Here is a 22,175-nt window from a genome sequence, read left to right as displayed (position 1 = left end):
TGGAATGCCAGGCAGCCCCCTGAAGGCAGTAGGCTGGGCTCACAGCTGCAGCCCAGTTTTGGGCTAACCGGGAATAAGGGCTTGAGAAGGCCCGCAGGCGAAGTCAAAGAGAAGCACCTGCGCCCCGGTGAAGAGACGCTCGCCCATCACCGGCTGGGAGGCAGCTTTCAGTAAGATGGCAGGGCCAGAACTGTTGTTCGACTCCAACACCTGCCTTTGGATGGTCCTACCCATCGTTATCACTTTCTTCGTAGGCATGATCGGCCACTACGTGTCCATCCTACTGCAGAGTGACAAGAAGCTCACCCAGAAACAAGTATATGACAGGTCAGCGCCCTCCCTTCTCCTGCCTACCTCACACCGCCGTGACCTTGGGCAAGAAAGTGCAGGAGTTCTGTCAATTTGTCTAGGTTCATGTCTCGCCCCCCACTGGCAGGGTGACCTTACCCGTTACCTCTGTGTTTCACTTTTGTCTTCTGTGAAATGGGGATGATAATAGTACCTGCCTCATAGACAAGTGGGAATCAAATTAGATGATGTCTGTAAAGCCCTTAGCACAGGATCTGGGACGTATTGAGTGTTACAAAAACAAAAACAAAAACGGTGCTGTTAATCCTTTAGGTTAGTCGCCAACCCTCGGTGGGTTTACCTATGAACTATCCCATCCTACCCTTTCGTCGGGAAGAGTGCCAGGTGCGTTAGAGCTTTTAGCAGTTGTAACATACAGTCAGGTGAGTGTGATAATCTGCATTCTACCAAATTGCTGTTCCAATAGTCGGCTGAGATGCTAAGTACCAAAGCGCTTTGCAATCTGTAACACTGCCGTTAGAGATGTAAGGAATTGTAATTATCATTTCCCTTCCTAGAGTGGAGGCAAATTCCTCACATACTTCATTGCAGTATTAATTAATTAATTAATTTATTTATTTATTTTATTTTTGAGACGGAGTTTCGCTCTTGTTGCCCAGGCTAGGGTGCGGTGGCGCGATGTCAGCTCACTGCAACCTCCGCCTCCCAGGTTCAAGCGATTCTCCTGCCTCAGCCTGCCAAGTAGCTGGGATTACAGGCGTGAACCCTGCGCCCATCCCCTCATCGCAATATTTATATACAGAGACAGGAATTTGAGATGATTATCGGTGGGTATCTAGACATGTACCCCTTCATATTAAAATAATAGTTTTCTCCCAGCTGCTTGAGATGCTGAGGCAGGAGGGTTGTTGGAGACCAGCCTGGGCAACATAACGAGACCTTATCTCTTAGAAAAACAAGCAATTTTCCGTCAATTCTGATGGCTTTCAGAAACCATCTCAGGTAAGTGCTACTATATCTTTAGCACCTCCTTCTCACTTATTAATTTCTCGTTTTAATAGAGTAAGCCTCAGGCTAAGAACTTTCCCACAGGTAACAGTATCTAGTTAAAATTTAATGTTGTTTTGTTTCTACTGTACTTATTTTAAGTTTCTTTTTTGTGACAGTACTGGATTTCCATTTGCTGGTAATTTAAAGATTCTTTGAAAATCATATAGATGGGGAAAAAGTTGATATATAAAAAGTGTTAAATATGTAATGATGCAAGTGCTAGACAAAAATTCTAACATGGCATGAGAGTGACTGAAGTTTAGGAAGCACTGCTGTAACATTTTCAGTTCTTCCCAATTATGCCAAGAAGAATAATAACCATTTACTCTATATCAATGATACTCTATATCATTACTCTATATCAGTAATGATACTCACATATCATTACTATGCGAAGCACTTATATTCGTTAACTTATTTAAGACTCAAAGCAACTCTATGAGGTACATATTGTCTCATTTTATAGATATTGAGGCTTTAACAAGTTCCATGGTCACACATGGTTACATTCAGGACTTCACACCAAGCCTTCTGGTCTTGGGCTTTTTCCACTATACCACAGCGATCACTTTATCTTTCTGTAGCATTAGTTTTAGAACTGACCAGAGCCAACACCCACCCTGGAGCGAACCTTAAGAAGTCAACTTACTGGCTGGGCCTGGTAGCTCACACTTGTAATCCCAGCACTTTGGGAGGCTGAGTCAGGTGGATCATGAGGTCAAGAGATTGAGACCATCCTGGCCAACATGGTGAAATCCCATCTGTCCAAAAAAAAAAAAAAATTAGCTGCACATGGTGGTGCACCCCTGTAGTCCTAGCTACTCGGGAGGCTGAGGCAGGAGAATTGCTTGAACCCGGGAGGTGGAGGTTGCAGTGAGCTGAAATCGCACCACTGCACTCCAGCCGGGCAGCAGAGCGAAACTCCGTCTCAAAAAAAAAAAAAAAAAGTCATTTACCACAGAAAGAAGGGCTGTAGAAAAATGCAAAATGGGGAAAGCTCAGACATTTAGCATTTTTTGGCACCTATAAATTTTTCTTATTTTATCCTTACATTAGCACAGAGGTAGATACTCCTAAACCCATTTTTACAATTGAAGAAGAGGAAGCCTGGAAAAGTTAAGTAGCCTTCCCAAAGTAACCAAAGTAGGGAAATATTATGCCTATACTTGAACTCAGATCAGTCTGACTCCCAGGTTAAACCCTCTTCAACCGTGATTCCTGCTGTCATAGATTCTCTGCCACGATTTTCTGCCCATGGTTCACTATTAGAGCAATGATTCTGAATTATATCAGATCCAATGCTCTCTTTTGTAACCCCAAAATGAAATTCACAGTTAGTGTAGTCTATATACAAGAACTTTTTTTTTTTGGAGACTGGAGTGTCACTCTGTTGCCCAGCCTGGAGTCCAGTGGTGTGATCTTGGCTAACTGCAATCTCCACCTCCCTACCTCAAGCAATTCTTCTGCCTCAGCCTCTTCAGTAGCTGGGATTACAGGCATGTGCCACCACGCCTGGCTAATTTTTGTATTTTAGTAGAGATGGGGTGTGAGCCATCGCGCCTGGCCAAGAATATTTTCTTAAGAAGGAATGTAACAGCTGGGCACAGTGGTACACACCTGTAATCCCAGCACTTTGGGAGGCCGAGGCAGTCAGATCTCTTGAAGTCAGGAGTTTGAGACCAGCCTGGCCAACATGGTGAAACCTCATCTCTACTAAAAATACAAAAATTAGCCAGGCATAGTGGCGCACACCTGTAGTCTCAGCTACTCAGGAGGCTGAGGCAGGACAATTGCTTAAACCCAGGAAGCAGAGGTTACAGTGAGCGGAGATCGCTCCACTGCGGTCCAGCCTGGGCAACAGAGCAAGACTCCTCAAAACAAAACAATTTGGTGAGATATTCAAAAGTCATGTGGGACATGGGAAAATTCTTTGTATTATGTGACTGTCCCCAGGACTAAGGGATACTCATCTCTTGTATCATACAAATGACAGTTACGTGATTTTTCCCCACAGTTCCATCATTTTAACAATCAAAAATTTCCAGAGATTACCATAAGGCCCCCTAGAGGGCAGTACCACCCCCATGAAGAACCAACCACTGCTCTAGAGAAAACTCAGTGTCTCTGCTCATAATTGCTCTGTCCCATAAGTGAGGTAGTTGGATTATGCCAGCTCTGACATGGGGCGGTTGAGCCTCATCAAGTTATCATTTGACTTAGGTGAAATGCTGTACACACTGAACCAGCCTAAGTCCAATAAAAAGGTGTATTTCAGTTGTAAAACTTTTTTTTTTCTTTTTTGTTTTTAAGAGACAAGTCTTGCTATGTCACCCAGGCTGGAGAGCACTGGCACAGTCAAGGCTTACTACAGCCTCAACATCTCAGGCTCAAGGATCCTCCCACCTCAGCCTCTCAAGTAGCTGGGACTATAAGCATGTGCTACCACGTTCAGCTAATCTTTAAATTTTTTGCAAAGATGGGGTGTCCTCTGTTTCCCAGGCTGGTCTCAAACTCCTGGTCTCAAGTGATCCTTCCATCTCAGCCTTCCAAAATGCTGGGATTATAGGCATGAGCCACTGTGCCCAGTGGGGTAAAACATTTTTCTAAATATACTATAAATGTCCATTAGCAGCCTGGCGTGGTGGCTCACACCTGTAATCCCAGCACTTTGAGAGGCCGAGGTGGGCATATCACGAAGTCAGGAGATCAAGACCATCCTAGCTAACACAGTGAAGCCCCATCTCTACTAAAAATACTGAAAATTAGCTGGGCGTGGTGGCACACACCTGTAACCTCAGCTACTTGGGAGGCTAAGGCAGAAGAATCGCTTGAATCCAGGAGGTGGAGGTTGCTGTGAGCCGGTATCACGCCATTGCACTCCAGCCTGGGCAACAGAGTGAGACTCTCTTTCAAAAAAAAAAAAATTCTATTAGTGCCAGACGTGGGGTCTCATGCCTGTAATCCCAGCACTTTGGGAGGCCGAGGCGGGCGGATCACGAGGTCAGGAGATCGAGACCATCCTGGCTAACACGGTGAAACCCCGTCTCTACTAAAAATGCAAAAAATTAGCCGGGCGAGGCGGCAGGCGCCTGTAGTCCCAGCTACTCGGGAGGCTGAGGCAGGAGAATGGCGTGAACCCGGGAGGCGGAGCTTGCAGTGAGCCGAGATCGCGCCATTGCACTCCAGCCTGGGCGACTAAGCGAGACTCTGTCTCAAAAAAAAAAATAAAAATAAAAATAAAAATACAAATACAAAAATTAGCTTGGCGTAGTGGCATGCACCTGTAATCCCAGCAACTTGGGAGGCTGAGGCAGGAGAACCACTTAAACCTGGCAGGCAGTGGTTGCAGTGAGCAGAGATCACGCCACTGCACTTCAGCCTGGGCAACAGAGTGAGACTGTCTTAAAAAAAAAAAAAAAAAGTCCATTAGCCTGAGTGATCACAAAGTGAATGTTTGGTTTCTTAAATGATTAGGCTTTTGCTGCTTCAAAACTTAACTAAAAATTTTCTGACGGTGCAGTGGTTCAGGCATGTAATCCCAGCTCTTTAGGAGGCCGAGACAGGCAGATCACCTGAGGTCAGGAGTTCAAGACCAGCCTGGCCAACATGACAAAACCCCATCTCTACTAAAAATACAAAAATCAGCCAGGTGTGGTGGTGCGTGCCTTTAGTCCCAGCTATTCTGGAGGCTGAGGCCGGAGAATCGCTTGAACCTGGGAGGCAGAGGTTGCAGTGAGCGGAGAGCATGCCATTGCATATGACATAATCATAGCCCATTGCAGCCTCGAACTCTTGGGCACAACCCTCCTGTCTCAGCCTGCCAAGGAGCTGGGACTACAGGTGCATCAATGCCATTACACCTGCCTAGTTTTTATGTTTTTATAGAGACAGTGTCTGGCTATGTTGCTCAGGCTGGTCTCAAACTCCTGGCCTCAAGGTATCCTCCTACTTTGGCCTCCCAAAATGCTGGGATTACAGGCATGTGCTATCATGCCTGGACATGATTTTTTTTTTTTTTTTCCTAAATAATATTCTACTATATAGATATACCAGATTTTAAAATCTATCAATGAATGAACACTTGGATTGTTTCTTTTTGACTATTATGAGTATTTTGACTATTATGAAAAATGCTGCTATGAGTTTTTATGACAGGTTTTTATACGAAAACCACATGTTTTCATATAAATATTTCATATAAATGTTTATATGAAACTGTATGTTCTCGTATAAAAACTTGTATACAAAAACTCATAGCAGCATGTTTTCAGTTCTCCTGGGCATATACCTAGGAGTAGAATTGCTAAGTCATACCTTAACTCTATGTTAAAATTTTTTTTTTTCTGGAAACAGGGCCTTGCTCTTTAACCCAGGTTGAAATGTAGTGGTATAATCACAGCTCACTGCAGCCTTGGCCTCCTGGGCTCAAGTGATGCTCCCACTTTAGCCTCCCAAGTAGCTGAGATTACAGGCTTGTGCCATGTAGCTAAGCTAATTTTTTTTTTTTTTTTTTTTTTGAGACGGAGTCTGGCTCTGTCGCCCGGGCTGGAGTGCAGTGGCCGGATCTCAGCTCACTGCAAACTCCGCCCCCCGGGTTTACGCCATTCTCCTGCCTCAGCCTCCCGAGTAGCTGGGACTACAGGTGCCCGCCGCCTCGCCCGGCTAGTTTTTTGTATTTTTTAGTAGAGACGGGGTTTCACCATGTTCGCCAGGATGGTCTCGATCTCCTGACCTAGTGATCCGCCCGTCTCGGCCTCCCAAAGTGCTGGGATTACAGGCTTGAGCCACCGCGCCCGGCCTTTTTTTTTTTTTTGGTGGAGACAGAGTACTGCTTTGTTGCCCAGGCTGGTCTCAAACTCCTGTGCTCAAGTAATCCTCTCCCCTCAGCCTCCCAAAATGCTGGGATTACAAGCATGAGCCACCACAATGGGCCTATGTTTAACTTGGAGGAGGTGCCAAACTGTTTTCCAAAGTGGCTGCGTCATTTTACATCCCCTCTAGCAGTGTGTGAGAACTCCAGTCTCCTGACATCCTCACTGATGCTTTTATTGTCTGTATTTTAGCCAAAAATCCTTTTTATGTCTTCTTTCATTTTTTTTTTTTTTTCTTTTAAATAGAGACAGGATCTCACTATGTTGCCAAGGTTGTTCTTGAACTCCTGGGTGCTCAGGCAATCCTCCTACCTAGGTCTCCTAAAGTGCTTGGATTACAAGCGTGAGCCATGACACTTAGCCTTATATCTACTTTTTGGTGGATGAAGTGATTTTGATTTGCAGTCTTCTATTGATTAATGATGCTGAGCCTTTTTTTTTTTTGAAACAGGGTCTTGCTCTCTCACCAAGGCTGAATTGCAGTGATGCCACCACAGCTCACTACAGCATCAACCTCCTAGGCTCAAGTGATCTTCCCACCTCAGTCTCCCAAGTAGCTGAGACTACAGGCATGCACCACTATTCTCAGCTAATTTTTGTATTTTTTTGTAGAAATGGTGTTTCACCATGTTACCCAGGCTGGTCTTGAACTCCTGGGCTCAAGCAATCCACCTGCCTCCACCTCCCAAAGTGCTAAGATTAGAAGCATGAACCAATGCGCCCAGCCAAGCATCTTTTCATGTGTTTATTGGCCACTGTGTATCTTCTTCGGAGAACTATCTACTCACATTCTTTGCCTATTTTTTAATTGGGTTGTCTTTTTCTTGTTCAGCTGTAAACGTTCTTCGTATATTCTTCATATTAGACCCTTGTCAGCTATATGATTTGCTTTTTGACTGAAAAGATAATTCCTCTTCCATAGATCCCTATATTAGATGATTTCTAAGGTCTAAGATTACTATCTTCTGCAGTTTAACATTTAAATAGAACGACACCCTCCCCTGCCCTCTCCCCTACCCACCCCACCCCACTCAAATACCCATGTTAAAAATCTTCCTTAAAGATGAATGAAGGGAACAAACATGCCAGTCATAGGAGAAGGTGGCACTACCTTCCTTTTAGTTTTTTTGAAAAATCCATCCTCTGGGTTGTTGAAGTAATATTTTCATGTCAAGAAAGACTAGTAGAGGAAAAAAAGTGTTTTAAGTATAAGAGCTATGACACAGCAAATTGTCAAATTACTCCCCAGGGGCTTAGTCAGAAGGCCTTTAGGATATGCTTTTCCGCTCAGAGCTGTCAGCCTACTTGGCAGGCAATCTGACGCTTTAGCTGAGTCACATTTAAAAACAATTTCCTAAGAAGGGTGAGGTCACCATGACAGCAAACACCACCAGGCCACAGCTTAATTACTAAGTTGCCAACCTTCAGCTTTCCCCAAAGTCCCCTTATAAAACATTCAGATATCTACTGCCCAACAGTGAATCGTGGAGCTTTTTAATAAAAGATAAATGAGTACCTGTTTGGGAATGTATTTTCCATTTTCCCTGAGGACTCTGCTTTGAATTAGGACTTGACTGAAAAATACAACCAACACAATGAGATTTTTAAAAGTGAAACACTAGAAGAAAATCGGAGAGTCAAGTAGAAGAACTATTTAAACACAAGAGAGGGCCTATTTGGTAACAGCTCTGTGTGGAAACTTTCCAAAATACAAGTATCTTTGAAACCACCGTAAACATATTTAACCTAACAATTCGGTTTTCAGAAAAGTATTTTTCAGAAGTGACTATGTTTCTGAACAAATAAATATTTCAGAGGAAGGTACATTTGGGACATTACATCCAGCTTTTGCTTATTTGATAATGAGCTAGGAAGACGCCTTCTCTGAGTGAAAAGAATAGTTGGACACTGCTCAGGAGATCTGGGGTCAGGACAAAGGGAGAAGAGTGAGGATAAAAGAAGGAATTTCTTATTACCTACAGGGAAATGAGAACAGGCCTTGAGAGGGTTGCTATCTGATGGACAAATAGAAATCCTACCCAGGAGTCAGACTGTTAGAAAGCTCTCAGCAAACATTTATTGAATAAATGAAATTACTAGGGGAACTTAACTGTTAGAGCCATAGTTCAGCATTAAATATTGTGCTAGGCCAGGTGTGGTGGTTCACATCTCTAATCCCAGCATTTTTGAAGGCGAAGGCAGTTGGATCACTTAAGCCCAGGAGTGTGAGACCAGCCTGGGCAACATAGCAAGACCCCGACCCCCAAAAAAAAAGAAAAGAAAAAAAATTAGCTGGGCTGGTAGCACATGCCTCTGGTCCCAGCTACTCAGGAGGCTGAGGTAGAAGGCTCACCTGAGCACGCGAGGCAGAGGTTGCAATGAGCTGAGATGGTGCCACTGCTCTCCAACCTGGGCGACAGTGGAGACCCTGTCTCAATTTAAAAAAAAAAAAAAGTGTTATGCAACAAATGGGTGTTGCTAAGATGCAAATGACAAAACAGAGATTGAAATACTAATTTTTTTTTAGGTACTCAAAAGTTCATTAAAGGGGGAAAGGAAGAAAAGGTCCTTAAATTAATGGAAATCTTGAAACATGAAAAAAAATTATGGACAGAAATGAACATATAAAAACTGTGCTTGGCTTTTTCTCTCTACCCAATACAAACCACTTGTTCTAAGCAGTCAGTACCGCTGAGGTCTCCCTTGTCACAATACACATATTCTAGCTTCTCCACATGCTGGGAATGTTCCAGTGCCCTTTCCTTTCCAAGTTCTACTCCATCATGCCTTAACACCTTCTTCAAGCCTCAGCATCTCCACGAAGCTTTTCCCAATGCTTGGAGCCCTCATGGAATTCTCTCCACTTTCCTCCTGAGCTCATTATGCTGTACAGTTCTCTACTTCATCTACAGGGCTACAGAGGCAACATGTAATACATTCTGCTCCCTGGCTGCTAAAGATACTCAAAGTGTGGTCAGTGTTCCAATGCTGGTCTGTGATAAGCACAGACATTGAGAGTAAGGATTTAGAGACTTTTATAATAATTTGACATTGTCACAACATCCAAATACATGATCAAAATATTTTACAAAAGTATTAGCCTACAAGAGATTAGAAATTTAGAAAACAAAAAACCCCAAAACCGGCCCTTCACCATTGACAGTCTAAGAAGCACTGGGTCTAGAGTAATGGGTAAAAACTTAAGCTCTGGAGTTGAACACATGGGTTCAATCCCATCTCTGCCACTTATTAGCCATGTGATCTTGGGCAAGTCACTTAAATTCCCTAAGTCTCTATTCTGTACAAGGGTAGATTTATTCTTTCATTGAACAAATATTTCTTGAACTTCTTTTGTTTTTTGTTTTTTGTTTTTTTTTGAGACGGAGTCTCGCTCTGTCACCCAGGCTGGAGTGCAGTGGCCGGATCTCAGCTCACTACAAGCTCCGCCTCCCGGGTTTAGCCATTCTTCTGCCTCAGCCTCCCAAGTAGCTGGGACTACAGGCGCCCGCCACTTTGCCCGGCTAGTTTTTTGTATTTTTTAGTGGAGATGGGGTTTCACCGTGTTAGCCAGGATGGTCTCGATCTCCTGACCTCGTGATCCTCCCGTCTCAGCCTCCCAAAGTGCTGGGATTACAGGCTTGAGCCACCGTGCCTGGCCTTTTTTACACACAGTCTATCCCCAAACCTAGTCTGATATATTTTAGTCATGTATTTTTCAGCTTTGGTTTAATACCTGTCAGAATTTTATTTTATTTATTTATTTATTTTTTTGAAACATTGTCTCGCTCTGTCACCCAGGCTGGAGCTGGGGAATAAGGTCAGTGATGCTTTTGCCATCCCTATGGAGCCACAGAGCCAGTCTGGGAAGCCCCCCATCAAAGCTCGTTGGCTGCCAGGGAAAGACCAAGTGGGCTGCGGTCTATGAGGTGGAACTGGAGCCCAGGCCGTCTGCTGTGGAATCACTACCCAGAGACTTTATCATGGTACCTCTTGGCTCCTGGTTTCAGGATTCATAGTCTAGAAAAATATTGTCCAATAAAATATAATGTAACTCACATTTAATTGTGGTATGGTTTCCTTCCTCTAAAAGTTACCCTCTAAAAGTGTACAATTCAGGGTTTTTTAGTATATTCACAAAGTTGTGCAACCGTCACCACTATCTAATATTGCAGTGACTAATAGGCTGGAATGCAGTAATCATAAGCATAAGTAGAGAGTCTTCAAGGGGTGCTAACCATCTGCTTGTCTCGATGCAGGGGATAAGGCACCCACAGTCCCTCTCCCATAAGCCTGCCAGAAGATTGATGTGGCCCGTATAACCTTTGACCTGTACAAGCTGAACCCACAGGACTTCATTGGCTGCCTGAACGTGAAGGTGATTTTTTATGATACGTACTCCCTTTCCTAAGATCTCCACTGCTGTGGGGCCAAACGCATCGTGAAGTAAGCGAATTGGGATTTCCTGGGGACAGAGTGGGTACAGGCAATGGGAGAGCCCCTGTCTGTTCACATGGACTCAGCCTTCTCAGCGCCTGGGTCTGGCATTGGTACTGACAAAGTATAGCCTGTATCAGACAACATGGAGCCTGATAGGCTCTCGAAGTGCTGCTGTGGACGACACTGGCATGTGCCCAAGGGTGCACGTGCTCCTCCTGGTGAAACCTGGATGCATTTTGTTTTTATGACTACTTTCCACTCTAGCAACTATATTTTCTCATTGAAATAAGAAGTTTTCCAGGGCCGGGCACGGTGGCTCACGCCTGTAGTCCTAGCACTTTGGGAGGCCGAGATGGGCAGATCACGAGGTCAGGAGATCGAGACCATCCTGGCTAACACGGTGAAACCCCGTCTCTACTAAAATACAAAAAATTAGCCAGGCGTGGTGGTGGGCACCTGTAGTCCCAGCTACTTGGGAGGCTGAGGCAGGAGAATGGTGTGAACCAAGCAGGCAGAGCTTGCAGTGAGCCAAGATCGCGCCACTGCACTCCAGCCTGGGCGACAGAGTGAGACTCCACCTCAAAAAAGAAAGAAAAGAAATTGGAAGTTTTCCTAAGTAGTCTTCTAGTCAGTTTTTTAAAAACGAACATGTGTTGGCCAGGCACGGTGGCTCACGCCTGTAATCCCAGCACTTTGGGAGGCCAAGGTGGATGGACCAGTTAACGTCAGGAGTTTGAGACCAGCCTGGCCAACATGGCAAAACCAATCTCTACAAAAATACAAAAATTAGCTGGACATGGCAGTGCATGCCTGTAATCCCAACTACTCAGGAGACTGAAGCAGGAGAATCGTTTGAACCCAGGAGGCGGAGGTTGCAATGAGCCGAGATTGTGCCACTGCACTCCAGCCTGGGCAAAGGAACAAGAGTGTCTCAAAAAAAAAAAAAAAAAAGCAGAGGGCCAGGCACAGTGGCTCATGCCTATAATCCCAGCACTTTGGGAGGCCGAGGTGGGCAGATCACAAGGTCAGGAGATCAAGACCATCCTGGCTAACACGGTGAAACCCCGTCTCTACTAAAAATATAAAAAATTAGCCAGGCATACTGGCAGGTGCCTGTAGTCCCAGCTACTCCTGGCGTGAACTCAGGAGGTGGAGCTTGCAGTGAGCCGAGATCGCGCCACTGCACTCCAGCCTGGGCAACAGAGCGAGACTCCGTCTCAAAAAAAAAATAAGTATGTGTCAAAGAGTTAATTGAATTCATTAATTAATGAGAGAACTAGCAAGAAGTTACAATCAGTTCAAAGGAGAATTCAAAATCCCACACATATATAGGTCCAGTAAGAATGATGAGATAGGCTGGGTGCAGTGGCTCTCACCAGGAATCCCAGCACTTTGGGAGGTCAAGGCAGGAGGATCTCTTGCACCCAGGAGTTTGAGACCAGCCTCGGCAACATAGAGAGAGAGACACGTGCATGCGCACGTGCACACACACACACACGCACAACAGGAGGATCTCTTGAGCCCAGGAGTTTGAGACCAGCATGGACAACATAGTGAGAGAGACACATGCAAACACACACACACCCCTGGGCAACATAGAGAGACACACACACACATACATACACACACCCCTAGGCAACATAGTGAGAGACACACACACACAGTTTGAGACCAGCCTGGCCAACATAGTGAGAGGCATGCACGCTGGGAGCAGCAGTAGTATGTGCCCATAATCCCAGCTAGTTGGGAGGATTGCTTGAGCCCAGGAGTCTGAGGCTGCAGTGAGATATGACCATACCACTGTGTACTCCAGCCTGGGCAACAGCATGAGACCTTGTCTCTAAAAAGAAGAAAAAAAGAGATAAATGTATACATACGAAATTGGATTTTTTCTCCCGTGGGGATGGGAGGGATGAAATAATCTTCCCTCCATAGGACAGAATTAATTTGCACATCTTATGGACCAGAGTCATTTGTACTATATAACAAACTTTTCTTAAAACTTATTTTGGAAACCTAACCAAGTGTGTCAGGAAACATGAGAATATGTGAGGTTAGAAGCTGCATGCCATCATGGTGATGTTTCCGAAATTCAGCCGCTCCAGTGGCGCCCTGGGGCATCCTTACCCATTAGGTGGATGTAGCCACCGAGGCTGAAGTGATCGAATCAGTCCAAAGCCACAAAACTTGCAAGCAGCAGAGCGTGGCTTCTAGTCCGTCTTTCCGATAGTCTATTCTTCCTCAGTTCCTTCATGCAGTGTTTCCTGAGTGCCCACTGCGTGCCTGGCCCTATGCTGTAACTACAGATTCAGAGATGAACAAAATACCAGAACAAGTTCCATGAGGGCAGGAATTTCTGTGGCCTCCAGCACCTTGGTGAATGCTGACACATAGTAGTTATTTAAATGATTGTAGAATAAATGAAGACACAGGCGATCTCTGTTCACATGGGGCTTCTGAGAAATCCTGCCCAGGGTCCCAAGAGTTCTACCAGATCACATGTAGCTAGAACATATCAGACCTTCTTGCTTTCTTAGTTGATCTCCTGCAGACCCAATCTGCAGATGAAGAAACTGAGGCTGTGTGGGTCTGCTTGCCAGACACAACAGTGGGTGGCAGACTTGAGCCTGGTTCTGTGGCTGAGAGTTCCATTTTCCTCCTCAGCTGCTTCTTCCAGGATACTACCATCTCATGCTACCTCTTGACCTCAGACTACCACCAATAGTCTGCATATTTCAAAATTATGAACAAGAAGTTTCAGACCGGCTGGGGGCAGTGGCTCACACCTGTAATCCCAACACTTTGGGAGGCCGAGGTGAACGAATCACCTGAGGTCAGGAGTTCAAGACCAGCCTGGGCAACATGGTGAAACCCCATCTCTACTAAAAATACAAAAATTAGCCAGGCATGGTGACACACGCCTGTAATCCCAGCTACTCGGGAGGCTGAGGCAGGAGAATCACTTGAACCTGGAAGGTGAAGGTTGCAGTGAGCCGAGATCGCACCATTGCACTCCAGCCTGGGTGACAGAATAAGACTCTGTCTCAAAAAAAAAAAAGAATAAATTTCAGACCTTAAACTCAGTCCACTTAGGGGAGGTAGGACACTTAGACCTAAACACAGTAGATATGTTGGTATCAAAAAACAATAGCAAGTTGGAATCAGTTTAGTGACTTAGTGGCATCACTAGGTTTTTTTTTAATTGTGATAAATATATATAGCATAAAATCTATCGTTTGGACCATTTTAAGTGTACAGTTCAGTGGCATTAAGTACGTTCACAATGTTGCGCAGCCATCACCACTATCCATTTCCAGACGTCTTGCATCATCCCAACCAGAAACTCTGTCCCCCTGAAGCTCTAAGTCTCCATTGCTCCTCCCTCCAGACACTGGTAGCCTCCATTCCACTGTCTTATCAGTTTGCCAATTCTAGTACCACATGGAACTGGAATCAGTCAATACTCATCCTTCATTTCTGGCTTCCTTCACTTCAGATTTTCAAGAGTCATTCATATTGTGGCATGGATCAGAATTTCATTCCTTTTTTTTTTTTTTTTTTTGAGATGGAGTCTCACTCTGTCGTCCAGGCTGGAGTGTGGTGGCACGATTTTGGCTCACTGCAACCTCCACCTCCCAGGTTCAAGCAGTTCTCTGCCTCAGCATCCTGAGTAGCTGAGATTACGGGCCCCCGCCACCATGCCCAGCTAATTTTTTTGTATTTTTTGAGTAGAGACGTGGTTTCACCATCTTGGGCAGGTTGGTCTTGAACTCGTGACCTCGTGATCCGCCTACCTCGGCCTCCCAAAGTGCTGGTATTACAGGCGAATTTCATTCGTTTCTAAGGTTGGTCAGCTAGGTTGTCAGCCTCAGTTCCTTAATTTGAAAAGTGGGTATACTTCTAAGATGTAGCCTTGAAAATGTAAAGTATTTTCCTGTGTGTATGTAAATAGTTCTAAGTGTCTTTCTGCCCCCCACAACCCAGTCAGACAATAAGTTCACTTATTGAATGAACATTAATAAAAGACTAAAGTTTGAACAACAGCCAGGGAATACTTCTTTGCCTTTTGTTTTCCACTCCCCTATCCCACTTAGGACTAGACACCTCGAGTGACCCTCACATATCTCTTTCAAACAGGTTTGATAAGTATTTGATTAAAATTGTCTAGCATTCTTTTTATTTTTTTAGAGACAGCGTCTCACTCTGTCATCCAAGCTACAGTGCAGCGGTGCAATCATGGCTCATTGCTGCCTCAACCTCGTAGGCTCAAGTGGTCCTCTTGAGTAGCACAAGTGTGTGCTACCATGCTTGGCTGGTTCTTTAATGTTTTTGTAGAGACAAGGTCTCACTAGACCAGGCTGGTCTCAAACTCCTGGCCTCAAACCATCCTCCTCGGCCTCCCAAAGTGCTGGAATTAAAGGCGTGAGCCAGTGCACCCAGCCAAAGTTGCCTAGCATTCAACCAGCTGCTCTTGAGCCTGCCCCCGCTTCCCCATTTCCCCTGCTTTTCTAAACATCCAACCCCGGCCGGGCGCGGTTGCTCAAGCCTGTAATCCCAGCACTTTGGGAGGCCGAGGCGGGCGGATCACAAGGTCAGGAGATCGAGACCACAGTGAAACCCCGTCTCTACTAAAAATACAAAAAATTAGCCGGGCGCGGTGGCGGGCGCCTGTAGTCCCAGCTACTCAGGAGGCTGAGGCAGAAGAATGGCGGGAACCCGGGAGGCGGAGCTTGCAGTGAGCCGAGATCGCGCCACTGCACTCCAGCCTGGGCAACAGCGTGAGACTCCGTCTCAAAAAAAAAAAAAAAACAAAAACAAAAAACAAAACAAAACAAAACAAAAAAACATCCAACCCCATGTTAATTGCTTTATGCTATTTCAGCCTCATGACTCTGGGTGGCAGGTGCAATCCCATTTTACCCATAAGGGAGCTGAAGCTCAGAACTAGAGCAGTTTGCTAAAGTTCACCCAGCTAATAAGACTGGATTAGGGCTGGGCGCGGTGGCTCACACCTGTAATCCCAGCACTTTGGGAGGCTGAGACAGGTGGATCACAAGGTCAGGATATCAAGACCATCCTGGCTAACACGGTGAAATCCTGTCTACTAAAAACACAAAAAATTAGCCGGGTGTGGTGGCGGGCGCCTGTAGTCCCAGCTACTTGGGAGGCTGAGGCAGGAGAATGGTGTGAACCCAAGAGGTGGAGCTTGCAGTGAGCCGAGATAGTGCCACTGCACTCCAGCCTGGGTGACAGAACGAGACTCCTTCTCAAAAAAAAAAAAAAAAAAAAAAAGACGGGATTAGGACTTTGGCCTACCTGATTCAGGTTCAGTTCTCAGTGCATGCTCACGCCAGGCATGGATGTCTTCATGTCCAGCACTCTGAACATGAGCTAGACTGCAGGTAACTTGGAAAAGCCTCAGAGTCTAGAACAGAGTGTCTCAAGGGGCAGAGCCACATTATGGAGATTAATCTGGCTGGTCCAAAGTAGTAGTAGAAAAATAGAAAGCCTTATGAAATGAGCTGGAGTTTCGCATGAGAAAGTAGGGAGGTTCTGGGCATCTCAGTTAAGGTGGAATTGCAGGTCTTCGCCCTAATCCTGACCTCATCTGCAGCATCTGTTCCTGTTTGCACATCACTCTAGAATTGATGAAGTGCTTTTAGTGCTACCACCTCAGTGGTATTCAAATGTTATTAATGAAGAAAACAAACAATGAAACCAATCCCTTCCAGGCCAGCATGGGAATAAGGGGGTGCAGGGAGGGGGTACACTCGTGTTTTGTTCTTAATTTATTTATTCATTTTTGAGATGGAGTCTCGCTCTGTTGCCCAGGCTGGAGTGCAGTTGTGCAATCTCAGCTCACTACAACCTCTGTCTCCCAGGTTCAAGCGATTCTCATGCCTCAGCCTCCCAAGTAGCTGAGATTACAGATGTGTACCACCACGCCTGGCTAATTTTTTGTATTTTTTAGTAGAGATGGGGTTTCACCATATTGGCCAGGCTGGTCTCAAACTCCTGACCTCAAGTGACCCACCCACTTCAGCCTCCTAAAGTGCTAGGATTACAGAAATGAGCCACTGAGCCCATCTTTTTTTGTTTTGTTTTTTGTTTTTTGTGTTTTTGAGACAGAGTCTTGCTCTGTCACCCAGGCTGTAGTGCAGTGGCACCATCTCGGCTCACTGCAACCTCCGCCTCCTGGGTTCAAGCGATTCTCCTGCCTCAGGCTCTCAAGTAGCTGGAATTACAGGCGCCCACCACCATGCCTGGCTAATTTTTGTATTTTTAGTAGGGACGGGGTTTTACCATGTTAGCCATGCTGGTCTCAAACTCCTGACCTCAGGTGACCCACCCACCATGGCCTCCCAAAGCGCTAGGATTATAGGCATGAGCCACTATGCCCAGCCTACTTTGTGGTTTTGACTTGCATGCCCTCTCATTCCACCCAGGGAAGCTCTCCGCTGGGCCCTCTTCAGCATGCAGGCCACGGGCCACGTGATGCTTGGCACCTCCTGTTACCTGCAGCAGCTCCTTGATGCTACAGAGGAAGGGCTGCCCCCCAAGGGCAAGACCTCATCCTTCATCCTGACCTGTCTGAAGATACTTCAGTGAAAGCCTAAGCCCTTGGAAGATTTCCCCAGTGAAGGACTAGACTAGGGGCCCCACGCTCAACTGGTAGTGCCCACAAGCCTGGCAGCTGTAGAGCCGCTAACCTCCCCACACCTCCCTCACCACACAGGACCTGAGTGAGGAGGAGGGACTGGAAACCTGGGGTGAGTTGGCCAAAGGAGAATCTCAGGCTCCTAGTCTGACCCAGCTCCTTCCTGCCCAAGGCAGCTTAGCCCACCCAGACTGGTCCTGAAGTCTGCCCCTCCATTGGCATGAAGTCTGCCCCTCAGCAATCCGGCCTCACAGGCTGCACTTTCTTGGTGCTCTCTACCTTCTGGCCCCCATCCTGGAACATTCCTGAGTGAATTCTCAAGCACATCAGCATGTGATATTAGGGAGTTTGCAATAAATTGTTGATGCTGATATATCTTCTTTGCCTGTGTTCTTTAGGGGTGGGGTTCTATCTGGAAGGTTGGAAAGGGCTAAAGGAAGACACAAATCTATTGTCAAACTATTCTCCATAACGTAGGATTACAAATAATAGCAGTTTTTCTACCGAAGGGGGAAAAAGCTGGGTGCAGTGACAGGTGCCTGCAGTCCCAGCTACTCAGCAGACTGGGGTGGGAGCATCCCTTGAGACCAGGAGTTCAAGGCCAGACTGGGGCCCAATAGCAAGATCCCAGTCTCTTTTAAAAAACAAAATTGCAGTTGATTTTGAAACTAAAGTTGGCTGAATTTGAGACTTGAGCTGACCATGTAATTGATACCATAAGTAACAATTTCCTAATTAAATTCACCAATCAGAAGAGCTTCAATTGAGCAGGTGGGATTAAGTCACTCTTCTAATTTCTCAGTGTCCCATTTTATAATAACCATTTAAGTGGTTAGGTGAAAAAGTACTACTCAAGCTGTAAGGCATTTCTCCATCAATGCCCATCCTAACTTGCCAGACAGCTTATCTTTGATGTTCAGGACTTTGAACCTTGGGGTTTCAAAGTGGGCTCATAGGTAGCCCCAAAGAGCAGGAGCTTCTCATCAGTGTGAGCTGGCATTTTCCAATATTGGACGACTCAAGACAAGCATGAAAGGCTGAACTTAGGTCGGGCATGGTGGCTCATGCTTGTAATCCCAGCACTTTGGGAGGCCAAGGCAGGTGGATTACCTGAGGTTAGTAGTTGGAGACCAGTCTGACCAACATGGCCAAACCCTGTCTCTACTAAAATACAAAAAATTAGCCAGGCATGTTGGTGGGCACCTGTAATCCCAGCTAATTGGGAGGCTGAGGCAGGAGAATTGCTTGAACCTGGGAGGTACAGGTTGTAGTGCGCTGAGATCCTGCCACTGCACTCTACCCTGGACAACAGAGCAAGACTCTGTCTCAAAAAAAATAAATAAATAAAACAAAACCTATCGTTTCACGACTCTTACTATAAAGCCTATTTGGATTTAGTAAATACTAAGGTAAACCACTGTCTTACCAAAGCTGGTCTGGGAGCTATTTCTGGCAGCAGACCTGAACCCTGCAGCCTGTGGGCGAAGCTGCTGAAGCTCGCTGAAGAGGGGCTGCTATTCCGGGCTCTCCTGCTCTTTTGCAGTTATGGCTGGAGGCTGGCCCAGTGCCAGGCTGGCTCCATGGGGTGTGCCGTCTGGCAGGGAGGCGTGATGTTTGTATGATCACAGAAGCTATCCCGGTCCACCCTTGCTGAAGCGGTGGCAGGGCCTACCTGCTCCTCCTGTAAAGTGCTCAGTAACAGAGTTGGAGTGGGGGTGGGAGGCTCAGTATTTGTCAAGCTTCCCTCCTCCTGAGATCTGGGGTTTCACAAGTGAATCTTGAGCAACTGCCCACGGTCTCTTGGCATTGAGCCCAGGGAAAACAAGGTTCTTCCTTTTCTTCCAGGAGCTCGGAGGCTAATGGAGTCAAAGCAGCTGTGGTCAGTGAATAGGAAAGGGCAGCCTTTGATGAGGCTGGGGCTGGGGAGGGAAGATTCCAAACAGTAAAGGAGCTTGAGCCTTGGTAGGGCCTGCCCGTCCTAGTAGGCGAACGGACTTTCCTGGGCCCCACACAGCCAGGAGTAGCTGTCGTCAAGGTGGGCTGTGTCCCAGCCCCTCCAGCTCAGCCTTTTCATTTGTTCAAGCTGGTGCTCGGGAGTGCACAGAATGCCTTTCAGAAGAATTCTAAATCCCAGGGGGGCTGTGATGGCACAGTCACATGTCTGAGCCCAAAACAAGAGAACCACTTGTGTTTTTGCCATGCTTCTCACCAGTGCTGTCCATATTTGTGTACATAATTTTTTGTTTGTTTCTTTTCTTTGAGACAGAGTCTCGCTCTTGTTGCCCAGGCTGGAGTGCAGTGGCACAATCTCAGCTCACTGCAACCTCTGCCTCCCGGGTTCAAGCGATTCTCCTTTGCCTCAGCCTCCCAAGTAGCTGGGATTACAGGCACCCACTACCATGCCCAGCTAATTTTTGTATTTTTAATAGAGATGGGGTTTCACCATCTAGTCTCAAACTCCTGACCTCAGGTGATCCACCTGCCTCAGCTTCCCAAAGTATTGGGATTACAGGCATGAGCCACTGCGCTCAGCCCTCATACACATAATTTTATTTATTTATTTATTTATTTATTTATTTATTTATTTATTTTATTTATTTTTTATTTTGAAACGGAGTCGTGCTCTGTCACCCTGGGTGGAGTGCAGTGGCGTGATATTGGCTCACTGCAAGCTCCGCCTCCCAGGTTCACGCCATTCTCCTGCCTCAGCCTCCCGAGTAGCTGGGGCTACAGGCGCCCGCCACCACGCCTGGCTAATTTTTTTTGTATTTTTAGTAGAGACGGAGTTTCACTGTGTTAGCCAGGATGGTCTCGATTTCCTGACCTTGTGATCCGCCCGCCTTGGCCTCCCAAAGTGCTGAGATTACAGGCGTGAGCCACCACGCCTGGCCCACATAATTTTATTTGATTTGAGACGGAGTCTTGCTCTGTTGCCCAGGCTGGAGTGCAGTGGCATGATCTCAGCTCACTGCAACCACCGCCTCTCAGGCTCAAGAGATTCTCATGCCTCAGCCTCCCGAGTAGCTGGGAGTACAGGTGTGCACCACCGTGCCTGGCTAATGTTTGCATTTTTAGTAGAGTTGGGGTTTCACCATGTTGGCCAGGCTGGTCTCGAACTCCTGGCCTCAAGAGACCCGCCTGCCTCAGCTTCCCAAAGTGCCTTGGATTCCCAAAGTGTTGGGATTACAGGTGTGAGCCATCATGCCTGGCATGTGCACATCATTTTAATAACTGATATTTTTGAAAACATTGTTTATCGACATAATTTATATACAATAAAATGTACTATTTACAGGTAAGTCTTTCAATAAGTTTTGGCAAATTTATACAGTTATGTAACCACCATTTCTGGTAAATCATAAAGCTGCCATCTGTCCCTTTATAGTCATGTAAATAGACTTTTCTAAAATGTCACGTAAATAGAATCATACTGTCTTAAAATTTTTTATTTCTATTTTTGTAAATTAAAAAAATTGTTTAGAAAATTATTTTGAATCATACAGTCTTTTATATCTGGCTTAGATTTTTAAGCTGTGTGTGTGTGTGTGTGTGTGTGTGTGTGTATGTGTGTGTGTGTGTGTGTGTAGAAGAAATATATCAGTGAGGTAAAACATTTAAGTGGTTCCAAAGGGTAAACAGAACTATTCATCTAACCCCATCTGATTCCTTCAGGAGCAAACACCATCTTGTTTTTGTGTGTACTTTCAGAAACACAGAAGGATGTAAATATAACTAAGAAATAAGACACTCATCACAGGCCGGGTGTGGTGGCTCACGCCTGTAATCCCAGCACTTTGGGAGGCCAAGGCAGGCGGATCACCTGAGGTCCGGAGTTTGAGACCAGCCTGACCAGCATGGAGAAACCCTGTCTCTACTAAAAATAAAAAATTAGCCAGGTATGGTGGTACATGCCTGAAATCCCAGCTACTCAGGAGGCTAAGGCAGGAGAATCCCTTGAACCCGGGAGGCAGAGATTGTGGTGAGCAGAAATCGCACCATTGCATTCTTCCCTGAGCAACAAGAGCAAAACTCCATCTCAGAAAAAGAAAACAATGAAATAGACATCCATCACATACACATATGTTTATTCTAGTCACACTTTCCTCTTCTGATTTAATATACTCTGGAGATCAGTTCACATGAGCTCCTGTAGAACTATGCATTCTTCCCTCAAAGGCTCCATGGTACAGACGTGCTAGAGCTGAGTTAGCCACTCCTCTGATGGATTTAGATTTATTGACAGTATTTTGCTAATGCAAACCATGAATTGAAAGTTATAGTGGGTTTTTTTGTTTGTTTGTTTTTGTTTTGTTTTGTTTTTTTGAAGTTGGGAGGCTCCTAAGAATCAGAATGGTAATCAGAAAACCTTGACCTTCCTTCATGGTTTGTAATCGCCTGATGGGGTCTTCCTGCCCACTGCCCAGACAAAACCAACTCATTGAGACTGTGGCATTGCAATAAAGAGTTTAACTGATGTGAGGCTGGCCATGCCACCTGGGAGACGGAGCTGCTACTCAAATCACTCTCCCTGAAAATGTGGAGGCTGGGGTTTTCACCAGGGTAGTTTGGTGGGCGGGGGCTATAGGAATGGGTGCTGCTGACTGGCTGGGGATGCAGTCACAGGGCTGTGGGAAAGGCTCCTTGTTCAATGAATCTGCTGCCGGGTGGGGCCACAGGACTGGTTGAGCCAACAGTCGAGGGTCCAGGTGGGACCATCCGGTTGTCAGAAATGCAAAAACCTGAAAGGATTTCTGGTTGAAATGAAAGGGTTGCATTTCAAAAGGCCAGTCTTAGGTTCTATAATAGTGAACTGGAAAAGTTGCAAATCTTGTGATCTCTGGAATAATGAC

General features: G+C 45.8%; 1 long non-coding RNA gene across 1 annotated transcript; it reads left to right on the top strand.

The window, feature by feature from the left end:
* The first annotated feature begins 7 nt into the window (after window positions 1-7).
* On the top strand, window positions 8-17,698 carry LOC105477687 (uncharacterized). The gene is made up of 5 exons (XR_011620231.1): window positions 8-170; window positions 255-327; window positions 622-731; window positions 10,487-10,605; window positions 17,114-17,698. It is a non-coding gene; the product is annotated as an uncharacterized lncRNA (long non-coding RNA).
* Window positions 17,699-22,175: the final 4,477 nt, after the last annotated feature.

Source organism: Macaca nemestrina, chromosome 2 (assembly GCF_043159975.1).
Source record: "Macaca nemestrina isolate mMacNem1 chromosome 2, mMacNem.hap1, whole genome shotgun sequence".
Classification (NCBI taxonomy): Eukaryota; Metazoa; Chordata; class Mammalia; order Primates; family Cercopithecidae; genus Macaca; species Macaca nemestrina.
This window is presented reverse-complemented; position numbering and strand designations above follow the sequence as displayed.